We start from the raw sequence: 13,887 nt of genomic DNA on the forward strand, positions 1-13,887 counted from the left end.
TTTTGGAAACTCTGGCATTTTGGGCCTTGATCCTGGAGAGACTGCCTCCCCCAGGGGTAGCTAATTCATAGAGAGAGCAAATGACTCCCCTGTAAGTCCACCTTTGATACACAAACCACCAACCCAGAGCCCATGCTCCAACCATCTCCTTTATCAAGCTCACACATCATGCCAATATTCCCTCTCCCCTAAACCACCCCAGGGCCAGGTTCTGGACAACTAGGGGCCACCGCTATGGCCCAGAGCCCACCAGAATTATTCAAACCATCCAATCCTAACCTTACTTGGGGACCTACCCTCTCCTGTTCCCACCAAAACTGCAATAAAGGTGCTAGGCCATGCTTTCTCCTCTCTGCCTCCTGAATGACCCTGGTGCTCTCCACATGGCCCTGTCTGGCATGTCATGCCTTCTTTTTCTAGGGACCTGTGAGCATAAGCTTCCTTCATGATAATCATTTCCAAGGGTGCATGTCTTGCCATACCTGATTAAAACATAATCTCTGGGTACATTTTAAACACAGTTTCTTCGCAAAGTAATGATTTAAAAGTTATCATAAAATAACGGTATGATCATGGAGGCTATAATTGTTAAGTTTATTGGGGGGGTGGGGAGTTTTGTTGTGGAGGATACATAGTGGGACCTTCTAGAGTTTTAGAGTTTTTTCCTAAACTTTATCTGGGTGATGGTTATATATTCACATATAGAAATATTAATTGAGCCGCACTTTACTGTTTATAATTTTACCTCAGTTGAAATGAAAACAAATAAGTAAAGGAACTTAAAGCAAGTTCTGTCCATGATTGAAGATCTCAGTATCATCTCCAGTGATGAGCCTCGTAGGGCCATATGATAAAACCCCTCACTGTACAATTTGTTTTGTGTTGGTCTTTTCATAACCTGTTTGCTACCTCCCAACAACAATTATCTTTGTGGCTTCCTCAGATTTTATTTCAAATCTGTCTCTAGAGCGTGTTGTATCCTCTGAAATAAGAAACAGAAAAATATCTCCAATATTTTAACATTCCCCATGTACTGTGCGAAGCCTACCTCACAAAGGACAGGGCACAGATCCCTTTAGGCAGGTTGGGTATGTGGACCGAGTCACACACAGAAGGTTTTATCTGTCTTGCCTCCGGCTCCTCTTGCATCTCACAACCTTCAACAACAATAGCAAGAAATCGCTCAGTTTTCACAAAATGTAGGCATCGTGAGGTCCATAATGGAGGACAAGATAGATGGCTTATTTTTCTGTATACTGGAAAATACAGCCATTAAAGATGCATTGATAATGTAAAAGTGCTATGAAAGGTGAATTGGAGGGTTAGAGGGGACTGAGGGAAATTATGTAGTGACAATGACATTTTAATGCGAGACTCGATTGGGCCGCAGGGCCTCAGAAGGGGTGTGTTGGCTAGAGATTTAGATTAGGATGGGGACTAAATGAAGAGTAACTAGGATTATAGTCCAATGCTTCATTATATCAGATGGGCATGACAGTTCTGGCAACCGAGCTTGGTCCTCAGTCGGCTGCTCTTAGTTAAAAAAAATAAATAAATAGTTTATTTCAGGAAGGAGGATAATTTCCTGAGAGTCTATATTTTGGTTCTTGGGTTTACCTGTTTCAGAGAAATCTTGGCATGCTGTGCTCCACAAATGAGATGGCTAGAATTAAATCTGAGAATGAGATCAGGGGAGAGCTTGGTGTAGTATGATTTACACCCAGATTTTATAACCTGGCCTTATACAATGGCTCTGCAACATGCTAGGTATATACCTTGAGGAAAGTAACAGGACATCTCTAAGCCTCAACTTCCTCATCACTAAAAATATGAATAAGAAGGGATGCAAGAATGGTTTCATATCCCCAAATCAATCAGCGTGATACATCACTTTAACAAAGTGAAGGATAAAAACCATATGATCATCTCAGTAGATGCAGAAAAGGCATTTGACAAAATTCAACATTCATTCATGATAAAAACTCTCAGCAAACAAATCCACAGCTAACATCTGTTGCATTTCTGTATACTAATAATGAAGTAGCAGAAAGAGATATTTAAAAAACAATCCATTTACAATTGCACAAAAAGAATAAAATACCTTGGAACAAATTTAACAAAGGAAGTGAAAAACCTATACTCTGAAATCTATAGGACACTGATGAAAGAAATTGAGGAAGACACAAATGGAAAGATGTACCATGCTCATGGATTGGAAGAATTAATATTGTTAAAATGTCCATACTACCCAAAGCAATCTACAGATTCAATGCAATCCCTGTAAAAATACCAACCATTTTTCACAGAACTAGAACAAATAATCCTAAAATCTGTATGGAACCACAAAAGGCCTCGAATAGCCAAAGCAATCTTGAGAAAGAAGAACAAAACTGGAGGTAACACAATCTCAGATTTTAAGATATATTACAAAGATGTAGTAATCAAAACAGTATAGCACAAAAATAGACACATAGATCAAAAGAACAGAATAGAGAGCTAGAAATAAACCCATGCTTGTCTGGTGAATTAATCTATGACAGATGAAGCAAGAATATACAGTGGGGAAAAGAGTCTTTTCAATAAATGGTGTTGGGAAAATATATAAAGAACTCATACAACTTAACAAAAAAGCCCCCAAATAATCCAATTAAAAATGGACAGAAGACATGAACAGACATTTCTCCAAAGAAGACATCCAGATGGCCAACAGACACATGACAAGATGCTCAACACCACTCATCACCAGGGAAATGCAAATCAAAATCACAGTGAGATATCAGCTCACACCATTCAGAATGGCTAGTATCAAAAAGATAAGAAATAACAAGTGTTGGCGAGGCTGTAGAGAAAACAGAACCCCATGCAATCTCGATGGGAAAGTAAATTGGTGTAACCACTGTGGGGGACAGTGTGTAGTTTCCTCAAAAAACTAAAAATAGAAATACTATATGATCCAGTAATTCCACTACTGGGTATTTATCCAAAGAAAGCAAAAACACTAATTTGAAAAAATATATGCACTCCTATGCTCATTGAAGCATTATTTACTACAAGCAAGATATGGAAGCAGCCCAAGTGTCCATTGATACATGAATGGATAAAGAAGATGTGGTATATATGAATAATGGAATATTACATATTTCCAGAGATAGAACAAAACCTGCCACAGGTAGACACTCATTACATATACCATAAATGAAAGTGTGTGGATGAATGAACAAACAGGAAACCTCCTTATGCTCTCTTCTACGCGGTCACTAATTCTTCCTTCTACTGGCTTTACTGTTCTGAAAAATGGCCGCCATAACATTAGTTGGAAAGGCATGGATTAGTTTTTATTACTTTTCCTTACACAGAGTGAGACCAATATATACTCTTTTTTTTTTTTAAGATTTTATTTATTTATTTGACAGAGAGATAGAGAGCACAAGTAGGCAGAGTGGCAGGCAAAGGGAGTGGGAGAAGCAGGCTTTCTGCTGAGCAGGGAGTCCGATGTGGGGCCGATCCCAGGACCCCAGGATCACGACCTGAGCCAAAAGCAGCCGCTTAAGCAACTGAGCCACCCAGGCGCCCGACCAATATATACTCTTTAGAATTGTTAATACTCAGTGCTTCCTGCCTCCATTGAGCAAAATATGTGTTCAATGCTTTTAGCAACAGCGTATTCCCTTCTAATGTTAACCCAAACAATGTTGATACCCTTTGAGAACCAGGAAAGTGAGCTCGGAAGACCTGTGATCTTACCTTCCATTCCCCTTATGGATACTAACTAATATAGATGTCAGGTTATGTCTTCCCCATATCCCTATCCAGCTCCCTTCCTCCTCATGCCATGGCATTCTTTCTTCCATTCCTGTGTGCAGCTTTCCTAAGTTTCTTTAAGCCCCCCTCAGGTTGGTTGGTGATAATCAGCCACCGAGCAGACTCTGTCACCCACCTGATCAAAGAAGACAGAGGTGCAGCCAATTCTCATGTGCCCATTTTTCACGTATTCTTTGTCTTGAGATGTGGAGGTGCTCAGAACATACCACCCCAAATATACTGCTCTGGCCTACTGATTATTTTGAGCTGAAGGCACGTGAGAAACAGCAGATGCAGGAAGAGCTCCAACCTCCGTCTTTCTACCTGAAAGTAGGTCATGAAATTTCCCATGACAAAGATGTCCTTTCTGTGCCAGGAAGAGAAGAGATTCTTATCAGTAGAGACTGGGAGTTGATGCCAAAAAGGACCTGTACAAACTTAATGAAATAACTCGTAATAAAATAACTTTTCCCCTTAGTTTTCCCATATATTTTCTACTCACTGTCTCACAAATTACTGCCCCCAGGTCCAGCCCCTTTGTTTGTTTGGTTTTTTTTACTTTTTAAAAAAGATTTTATTTATTTGAGAGAGAGAGCGCCCGTTTGCGTGTGTAGGAGGTAGTGGTGGGAGGGGCAAGGAGGAGAGAGAATGTCAAGGAGAGTGTCCGCTGAGCAAAGAGCTTGACACAGGGCTCGATCCCACGACCCCACGATCCCACGATCATGACCTGAGCTAAAATCGAGTTGGATGCTCAACCAACTGAGCCACCCAGGCACCCCACAAACTTACCATTTTGCATATGCACTTCTGGGGTGAATAGAAGAGTATGTGGCAGGTCAACAGTATTGCTAAAAACAACAAGACAAGTTAGGAAAAATACAAAAGGCAAGAGAACAATGGAAGCAACCAGAAACAGGGAGGCTGGGACTCTGGAGGGTAGAGATGGCAGGTAAGCTAAGGATTTGCAACCACTTTGCCCCTGTGGGCATTTGCTGATTCTTGGGTTTGTGCAAGAAGTTGCTAAATCCAGGCTTCGCAACCAGGCGCCAAGAAACCAAGAGCCTGACCACCTCTGTGCACGAAGCTCACTTCCTTTCAAGTCGAAGGGGAAAAGAGTGAGCCTAGGATTTTGCCCAGTGACCAGTACACAGTGGGTCTTCAACTAGAGTTTGAATCCATGCCTCCCGGATCTGTTTGCAAAAGAGAGCCCCCCTCCCTACCCCCCATTTCTTTTAGTTCCTCTCGGTTCTAAACTTTGTAGCTTTTTCTGGAACAAGTACCACATAATTTGGTTTTCTTCTCCCTCCCTCATTTTCTTCCTTCCTTCCTTTTTTTTCTTTTTTTCTTTTTTGGTTAAGTTAAAATGAATTAAAGATTCATGTTGTATAGAGGAGTATTTTGAGAATTTCACAACATCCCCAGGAGATAATTGGTGTCTCCCCAGGGAATCACCAGGCGCAGGCTGGGAATGATGGTGTAAATCACTTGAGTGCCAACAGCAGCTTTAATTAAGTTTTTCCAGAATCAGATGCTTATTTCACTGAAAAGTGCTGGGCTTTGTTGACAAGTGACACATAACATTTCATTCTCCAGGGATTTTTTTTAACTTTTTTATTTTTTATTTTACTTTTTTGAATTTTATTATGTTATGTTAGTCACCATACAATACATCATTGGTTTTTGATGTGGTGATCCACGATCCATTGTTTTCGTATAACACCCAGTGCTCCATGCAGTACGTGCCCTCCTTAATACCCATCACCTGGCTAACCAATCCCTCCTCCCCCCTCCCCTCTAAAACCCTGTTTGTTTCTCAGGTCCATAGTCTCTCATGGTTCATCTCTCCCTCCAATCCCCCCCCCATTTTTCCCTTCCTTCTCCTAATGTCTTCCATGCTATTCCTTATGTTCCACAAATAAGTGAAACCATATGATAATTGACTTTCTCTGCTTGACTTATTTCACTTAGCATAATCTCCTCCAGGCCCATCCATGTTGATGTAAAGGTTGGGTATTCATCCTTTCTGATGGCTGAGTAATATTCCATTGTATATATGGACCACATCCTCTTTATCCATTCATCTGTTGAAGGTCATCTCGGCTCTTTCCACAGTTTGGCTATTGCGGACATTGATGCTATGAACATTAGGGTGCATATGGCCCTTCTTTTCACTACATCTGTGTCTTTGGGGTAAATACCCAGGAGTGCAATTGCTGGGTCATAGGGTAGCTCTATTTTTAAATTTTTGAGGAACCTCCACACTGTTTTCCAAAGTGGCTGTACCAACTTGCATTCCCACCAACAGTGTAAGAGGGCTCCCCTTTCTCCACAACCTCTCCAACATTTGTTGTTTCTTTCCCTGTCCATTTTTGCCATTCTAACTGGTGTAAGGTGGTATCTCAGTGTGGTTTTGATTTGGATTTCCCTGATGGCTAATGACGATGAACATTTTTTCATGTGTCTGTTAGCCATTTGTATGTCTTCTTCAGAGAAGTGTCTTTTCATATCTTCTGCCCACTTTTTGACTTGATTATTTGTTTTTTGGGTGTTGAGTTTGAGAAGTTCTTTATAGATCTTGGATACCAGCCCTTTATCTGTAGTGTCATTTGCAAATATCTTCTCCCATTCTGTGGGTTGTCTCTTTGTTTTGTTGACTGTTTCCTTTGCTGTGCGGAAGCTTTTTATCTTGATCACGTCCCAAAAGTTCATTTTTGCTTTTGTTTCACTAGCTTTTGGAGATGTGTCTTGAAAGAAGTTGCTGTGGGCAATGTCAAAGAGGTTACTGCCTATGTTCTCTTCTAGGATTTTGATGGATTCCTGTCTCACATTGAGGTCTTTCATCCACTTTGAGTTTATCTTTGTGAATGATGTTAGAGAATGGTCGAGTTTCATTCTTCTGCATGTGGCTGTCCAATTTTCCCAGCACCATTTATTGAAGAGACTTTTTTCCATTGCATGTTTTTTCCTGCTTTGTCAAAGATTATTTGACCATCGAGTTGAGGGTCCATATCTGGGTTCTCTATTCTGTTCCATTGGTCTATATGTCTGCTTTTGCACCAGTACCATGCTGTCTTGGTGATCACAGCTTTGTAATATAGCTTGAAATCGGGCAACGTGATGCCCCCAGCTTTGTTTTTCTTTTTCAACATTTCCTTGGCGATTCAGGGTCTTTTCTGATTCCATACAAATTTTAGGATTCTTTGTTCCAGCACTTTGAAAAATGTCATTGGAATTTTGATCAGGATCAGCCCCTTTGTTTTGTCTCATCGCCACAATTTAGTGTGTGTTTATGTGTGTGAGTGTGTAGTCAAAAGGTATATAAGCCTTTAGACCTATTGGCTTTTTTGAATCTTCATTTTCCTTTGTTTTTTCTTTCCTTTTTTCCTTTTCTCTTCTTCCTTTTTTTCTTTCTTGTTTTTCCCATTTTCCTTCTGAAGACTCCCGTGTACCTGTAAAAATATTACATAAATTTGTATGTATTTCTCCTGCTAATCTCTCTTATGTCAGTTTAATTCTCAGGCCATCCATGGAACCTAAAAGTGTAGAAGGAAGTTTTCTTCCCCAGCAGATAGATGCCTTTCCTCTCCCATCTAATAACCACCACTGTTCAGTTATACCGGAAAATATTTAATCTACTTCTTGTACCATAAGTAGGAAAATATGAGGATGATCCCTCCGTGCAGTGCATCTTCACTGCTTGGAATACAGACTTGGAGTTATATTGGCTCCCCTTTTCTTCAGAGGAGGTGCCAATTTTAGCAAAAATAAGTACAGTGTGCCTAGTTAAATTGTATTCAAATGAACAGTGAATAATTTTAGTTAAACTATGTTCTATGCAATACTTTGGGCATACTTATACTAAAATATTATTTGTTATATATCAGAAATTTGAATTTTTAATGGGACATCTTGTATTTTATCCAGGTAGCACATAAAAATACAGAACCTCAAACAAGTAGAAATGTCACACAAGCAAAGAAAATTTTTCAGAGTAACTATGTGCCATGAAACATTTGAGATATAATTATTATAAAAAAATTCATTGTTTGTCTGAAATTCAAATTTAATTTAGTGTCCAAAGATACTACCTGGCAACTCTGTCTGTTCAGCTTTTCAAATCACACAGATTAGTAAAGCACATGCTCAAGGCTTGACCAAGAACCAAACAGAATCCACATACCCTGATCCCATGCACTTTTCATTCCAAAATCCTCTAAGACTAAGAGAGAGCTTATTCCACATTTGCAACGACGTGGATGGAACTGGAGGGTATTATGCTGAGCGAAATAAGTCAAACAGAGAAAGACATGTATCATATGACCTCACGGATATGAGGAATTCTTAATCTCAGGAAACAAACTGAGGTTTGCTGGAGTGGTGTGGGGGTGGGAGGGATGGGGTGACTGGGTGATGGACACTGGGGAGGGTATGTGTTCTGGTAAGCGCTGTGAATTGTGCAAGACTGTTGAATCTCAGATCTGTACCTCTGAAACAAATAATGCAATATATGTTAAGAAAGAAAAAAAGAAGAAGAAGAATGTAGCAGGAGGGGAAGAATGAAGGGGGGGAAATCAGAGGGGGAGAAGAACCATGAGAGACAATGGACTCTGAAAAACAAACCGAGGGTTCTAGAGGGGAGGGGGTTGGGAGGATGGGTTAGCCTGGTGATGGGTATTGAGGAGGGCACGTTCTGCATGGAGCACTGGGTGTTATGCACAAACAATGAATCATGGAACACTATATCTAAAACTAATGATGTAATGTATGGGGATTAACATAACAATTAAAAAATTAAAAAAAAAAAAAGAGAGAGCTTATTCCTTAAAGACAGAAAGATGACAAATAATGACACAGAAACAACCAGCTGGAAAGTACACCAGCCTCGAATGACAAAAGTCAGACCTCGTAAGATTAAATGTCTGAAAATACTGATACAGATTACCAGAGTCATTCCCAGGGCTTGGAATCGGGGCACTGTCCATTCTACAACTGAAATAAAACACAAACAGGATTTGAAGTTCAAACAAAGGCGGGATGTCAAAGTCAGAGTCAAGGCTTGGAAAGTGTACAAGGCCAAAAGTGTTGACTTACCGAGCATAACACTGTTTGCAAAGACGGTCATGATAGAAAGTCTAGCCAAGAACTGCAGTGAGCAGGAAATGAGGAAGGCAAGCTGGTGGAAACACTTGTTTTGTGTCCTAACATGTGATCTATGCTGGAGAGCATTCCATCTGTGCTTGAGAAGAATGTGTTTTCTGCTGCTGTTGTTGAGATGTTCTCCATATGTCTATAGAACACTTAGGTCCATTTAGTATAAAGTATACTCTAAGTTTATTATTTCCTTATTCATTTTCTATCTGGATGATCAATCCATTGTTGAAAATGGGGTATATAAGGGGTACCTGCGTGGCTCAGTCATTAAGCGTCTGCCTTCGGCTCAGGTCATGATCCCAGGGTCCTGGGATCGATCCTCACATCGGGCTCCCTGCTCAGCGGGAAACCTGCTTCTCCCTCTCCCACTCCCCCTGCTTGCGTTCCCTCTCTTGCTGTGTCTCTCTCTGTCAAACAAATAAATAAAATCTTAAAAAAAAAGAAAATGAGTGTATTTAAATCCCCTACTATTATTATATTGTCGTCTACTTTTCCCTTTATATCTGTTAGTATTTGCTTAAGATATTTAAGTACTATGATGATTGGTGCATATTTTTTTCCTAGTTTTATTGAGATATAATTGACATACAGCACTGTATAAGTTTAAGGTATATAGCTAAAGACTTGAATTACAAATATTGTGAAATGATTAGCACAAAAATTTATTTAACAGCAATCATTTCATACAGATACAAAAAGAAAAAAAATTTTTTTCTTGTGATGAGAACTTTTAGGATCTATTTTCTTAGCAACTTTCAAATATATCATATAGCAATGTTAACCATAGTCATCCTGTTGTACATATTTATTCCTCAGTACTTATTTATCCTATAACTGGAAATTGTTTCGTTTGACCACCTCCATCCAATCCCTCTCACTGCTCCTCATCTGGTAACCCCAGATTTGATTTCTTTTTCCATGAGTGTCTTTTTTTGTTTTGTTTTGTTTTGTTTAGCACCCACATTATGTGATATCATACAGTATTTGTCTTTCCCTGTCTGACTTGTTTCACTCAACATAATGCTCTCAACGTCCATTTATGTTGTTACAAATGGCAGGGTTTCCTTCTTTTTTCTGGCTGAATGGTATTCCATTCAACTTGTTTAACCATTCATCCATCAATAGACACTTAGGTTGTTTCCATGTTTTGACTATTGTAAATAATGCTGCAATAAACATGGGGGTACAGATACCTCTTCAACATAGTGGTTTTGTTTCCTTCAGATATACACCCAGAAGTAGAATTTTTGGATCATGTGGTAGTTTTATTTTTAATTTTTTGAGGACTCTCTTTTGCCTCTCCATATAAACTTTAGAATTATTTGATATTTACAAAATAATTTGGATAGATTTTGATTTTGATGCATTGGATCTATAGATCAAGTTGGGAAGACTGACATCTTGAGAGTCCTTTTAAAATTGTGTAGGAATAGGGAAGGGCTTTTGTTACAGATATTATGCAGCCTCCAGTAAACGGTTTTTAGTCTGTGACAGTGAGCACGGCTCATTATTTCCTTCTCTTTACCCAATTATTTATTGTTTCTATGATCCTAAAGGAGTTTGGCAGATAATAATCTGGATGACATTGTATATGACTCAAGGTCAGTGTCTCAGATTAGGGTTCATAATAAAATTTTTAATCATCATCAAAAGGCTTGAATGCATTGCCAATGATTTCCTTTCTCCAAACTCTGATATGTAGCCTCTTTCCAGTCAAGAATATGTAGAGTGACCATAAAGTTTTCATCCTCAGTGGGATACTTTTGACATCAAAAGAGGGTGTTATTAATTATTAGGCAAATAATTAGGCAAATAGGATTACTGGTCACTCGGGAATAAAGGAATTTGGACTATTGCACTAGATATGCAGAGAAAGGATTCAAGGAACCGATGCTGAGTAGGTTTGTCCAGGCTCAGACTAGTGTTTAATTGGCACAAAACTGTGATCACTAAGGTAGTTGTCTGAGTCCCAGAAGCCCATGTCCACAGCCTGAGTCACCCTCACCAGTGTGTTTTAAAACTTGTTTCTACAAGGGCACCAGCATGGGTCTTGTCCCAGCAATGGAGTGAAGGTGGGGTCTGGCTTGTTTGAGAGATTTAAACCATGAAATTTTTAATTGCTTTGTTTATATCTAAACATTTAGATATTCAATAATTTAAAGAAATGAGAAAAGTATGAGACTGCACATCTTTGAATGTTGGATGAAAGGGATGTATTCTGCTGCTGTTGAGTGGCATGTTCTAGTCTACCAAGTCCATTTGTTGTAGAGTGTGGTTCAATTCCAATATTTTCTTGTTGATTTTCTGTCTGGCTGATCTATCCATTGCTGATAGTGGGTTATTGAAATCTTCTGTAGTTATTGTATTGTTGTCTGTTTCTCCCTTAAGATCTGTTATTAATTGCTTAATATATTTCAATGCTTAGGTGTTGAAGCATATATATTTATGATTATTATATCTTCTTGATGTATTGATCCCTTTGATATCATATAATAATGTTTTTTTAGTCTTTTTTTACCTTTTTGGCTTGAAGTCTATTTTGTCTGATGTAAGTGTGGCCACACATGTCTTCTCATTTCCACTTGCTCGGAATATCATCTTCCACACTTTCATTCTCCTGCAGGCAGTATATATTAGGGTATTATTTTTTTAATCCATTCAGCCACTCTGTGCCTTTTGATTTGTGAGTTCAATCCATTTCATCTAGGGTAATTATCAATAGTTAAGAATTTACTATTGCCATTTCATCTTTTCCTTTCTGGTTATTTTGTTTCTCCCTTGTTTCTTTTTCTTGTTTTTGTCTACTTTAGTAAGTTGGTGGTTTTCCATGGTGATTTGCTCAGTCTCCCCTTCTATTTATGTTTTGTGTCTCTGCTCTAGATTTTTGCTTTGTGGTTACCACGAGGTCTACATAAAACATCTCATAAAATAATCCTTTTTCTGCTGATAGCAATTTATCTTCATTCACTTATCAAGTTTCCTTCCTTTTTTATATTTTTGATATCATGATCATGTCTTTTTTTTTTGAGGGGGTGAGGGGCAGAGGGAGAAAGGGAATCTTAAGCAGGTTCCATGCCCATCACGGAGCCCAACGCTGGGTTCAGTCTCATGACCCTAAGATCACCAACAGAGCCGAAACCAAGAGTCTGATGCTTAACCAACTGAGCCACCCAGGAGCCCCTCTTTTCCTCTTTGTATCCAAGGTTCCCGGCATACTGCTTGGTAACTGTTATATGCTGAATAAATGATTGCTGAATTAATTAAAGATTTTTAGCGCTCTTTATAATGACACCATCCAGTGTTTTAAGCAGTTCTATAGCATGTGTTATTTTATAATCCTGCCATCAATTAACAAATTTCTATTTACAGATCTTTGGTCTTTTGGAAATAAAAGTTGGTATTTTATTTTAGTTTGAATGTCTTTAAATTCCAGTGGTTTTGTACAGTTTTGCATTATTATAAGACTTTTTTCTTTTGAAAATTATATGTTCCTGCCTTTTGACTATTTAATATTGAATTATGTATTCTTTTTTTTTTTAAGATTTTATTTATTTATTTGACAGAGAGAGACAGTGAGAGAGGGAACACAAGCAGGCAGAGTGGGAGAGGGAGAAGCAGGCTCCCCGCTGAACAGAGTGCCCGATGCGGGGCTTGATCCCAGGACCCTGGGATCACGACCTGAGCCGAAGGCAGACGCTTAACGACTGAGCCACCCAGGCGCCCCTGAATTATGTATTCTTTTCATGAGTATTTATTAGATACACATATTAATATAGAGCCATTTTGAAAATTTTTAATTTGTCTTTTGCAATTTTTTTAGGGGAGGCAGAAGGAGAGGGAGAATCTTAAGTAGGCTCCACACCTAGCTTGGAGCCCAATGCAGGGCTCTATCTCACGACCCTGAGATCATGACCTGAGCTGAAATCAAGAGTCAGACACTTAACGGACTGAGTCACCCAGGTGCCCCTGCGATTTATTTTTGACGAATCCTTATATTTTAAAATGTTGCATTATCTTTTTTAAACTTAGAACACAGAGACTTATAAAAAAAGAAAATAAAAATCTCATAAAGGTACACCACTAAAGGTTAACAGCTTTTATCATTTTTATGAATATTATTCTAGATTTCTCCTATTTCTCCTCTCTCTAGAGCTGGTCCAAGAGAGGTTTTAAATAAGTAGTCCAATCTACCTCTACTTACATAACTGGCATTTGCTTTACTATGCGGAACACTTTTGTAATCCCAAGATTTTGTAGCCAGGTTTTGTATTGAATAACATGGTTTAATTGTTCTATATATCTTTTTAATCACATGGAGTATTTTTTTGGTTTAGAGAATTAAGTGAAATTATTAGGCATTTATTTATAAAGTCAGTTAATGGTACTTATTATGTAATCATTTATTTCTACCAGTGATTTATGATGCCCTAATTATTAAACTTTAAGTGTCAAACATGCTACCATATCATTCTGGACTTGTTTGGATTTGTAAATGCATCTGCTATTCATGTTTTAAACCTATTGCCTCTCATTCCAGTATATGCTGCCCCAAAAACCTGCCCCACTCTCCCTCCATGAGCCTCATTTTTTTGAATAATTTTGTCTATCACTAATTTGTAGATACATTTGGAACTCTTTTTTGAGTTGTCCCAAAAGAATGGAGTTTTCCATTGTAATTACTCCATCAATTACTCTGCCAATTAATTGGGGCAGAATCAAAGTTTTTAAATACTATTCTACCTTTCTATCCAGAAACATGCTAGAGATCTACAATTTTACAAATATTTTACTATGATTCCTTTTAAAATGTTATGACTTTTAATGTATAGAATTGTCAAATCACTACGTGGTGTAACTGAAACTAATATAACATTGTATATCAACGAGACTTCAGGAATAAAAAAATATTTTTTTCATTTATTTATTTAATTGACA

The sequence above is a fragment of the Halichoerus grypus genome, chromosome 11 (assembly GCF_964656455.1).
Source record: "Halichoerus grypus chromosome 11, mHalGry1.hap1.1, whole genome shotgun sequence".
Taxonomy (NCBI): Eukaryota; Metazoa; Chordata; class Mammalia; order Carnivora; family Phocidae; genus Halichoerus; species Halichoerus grypus.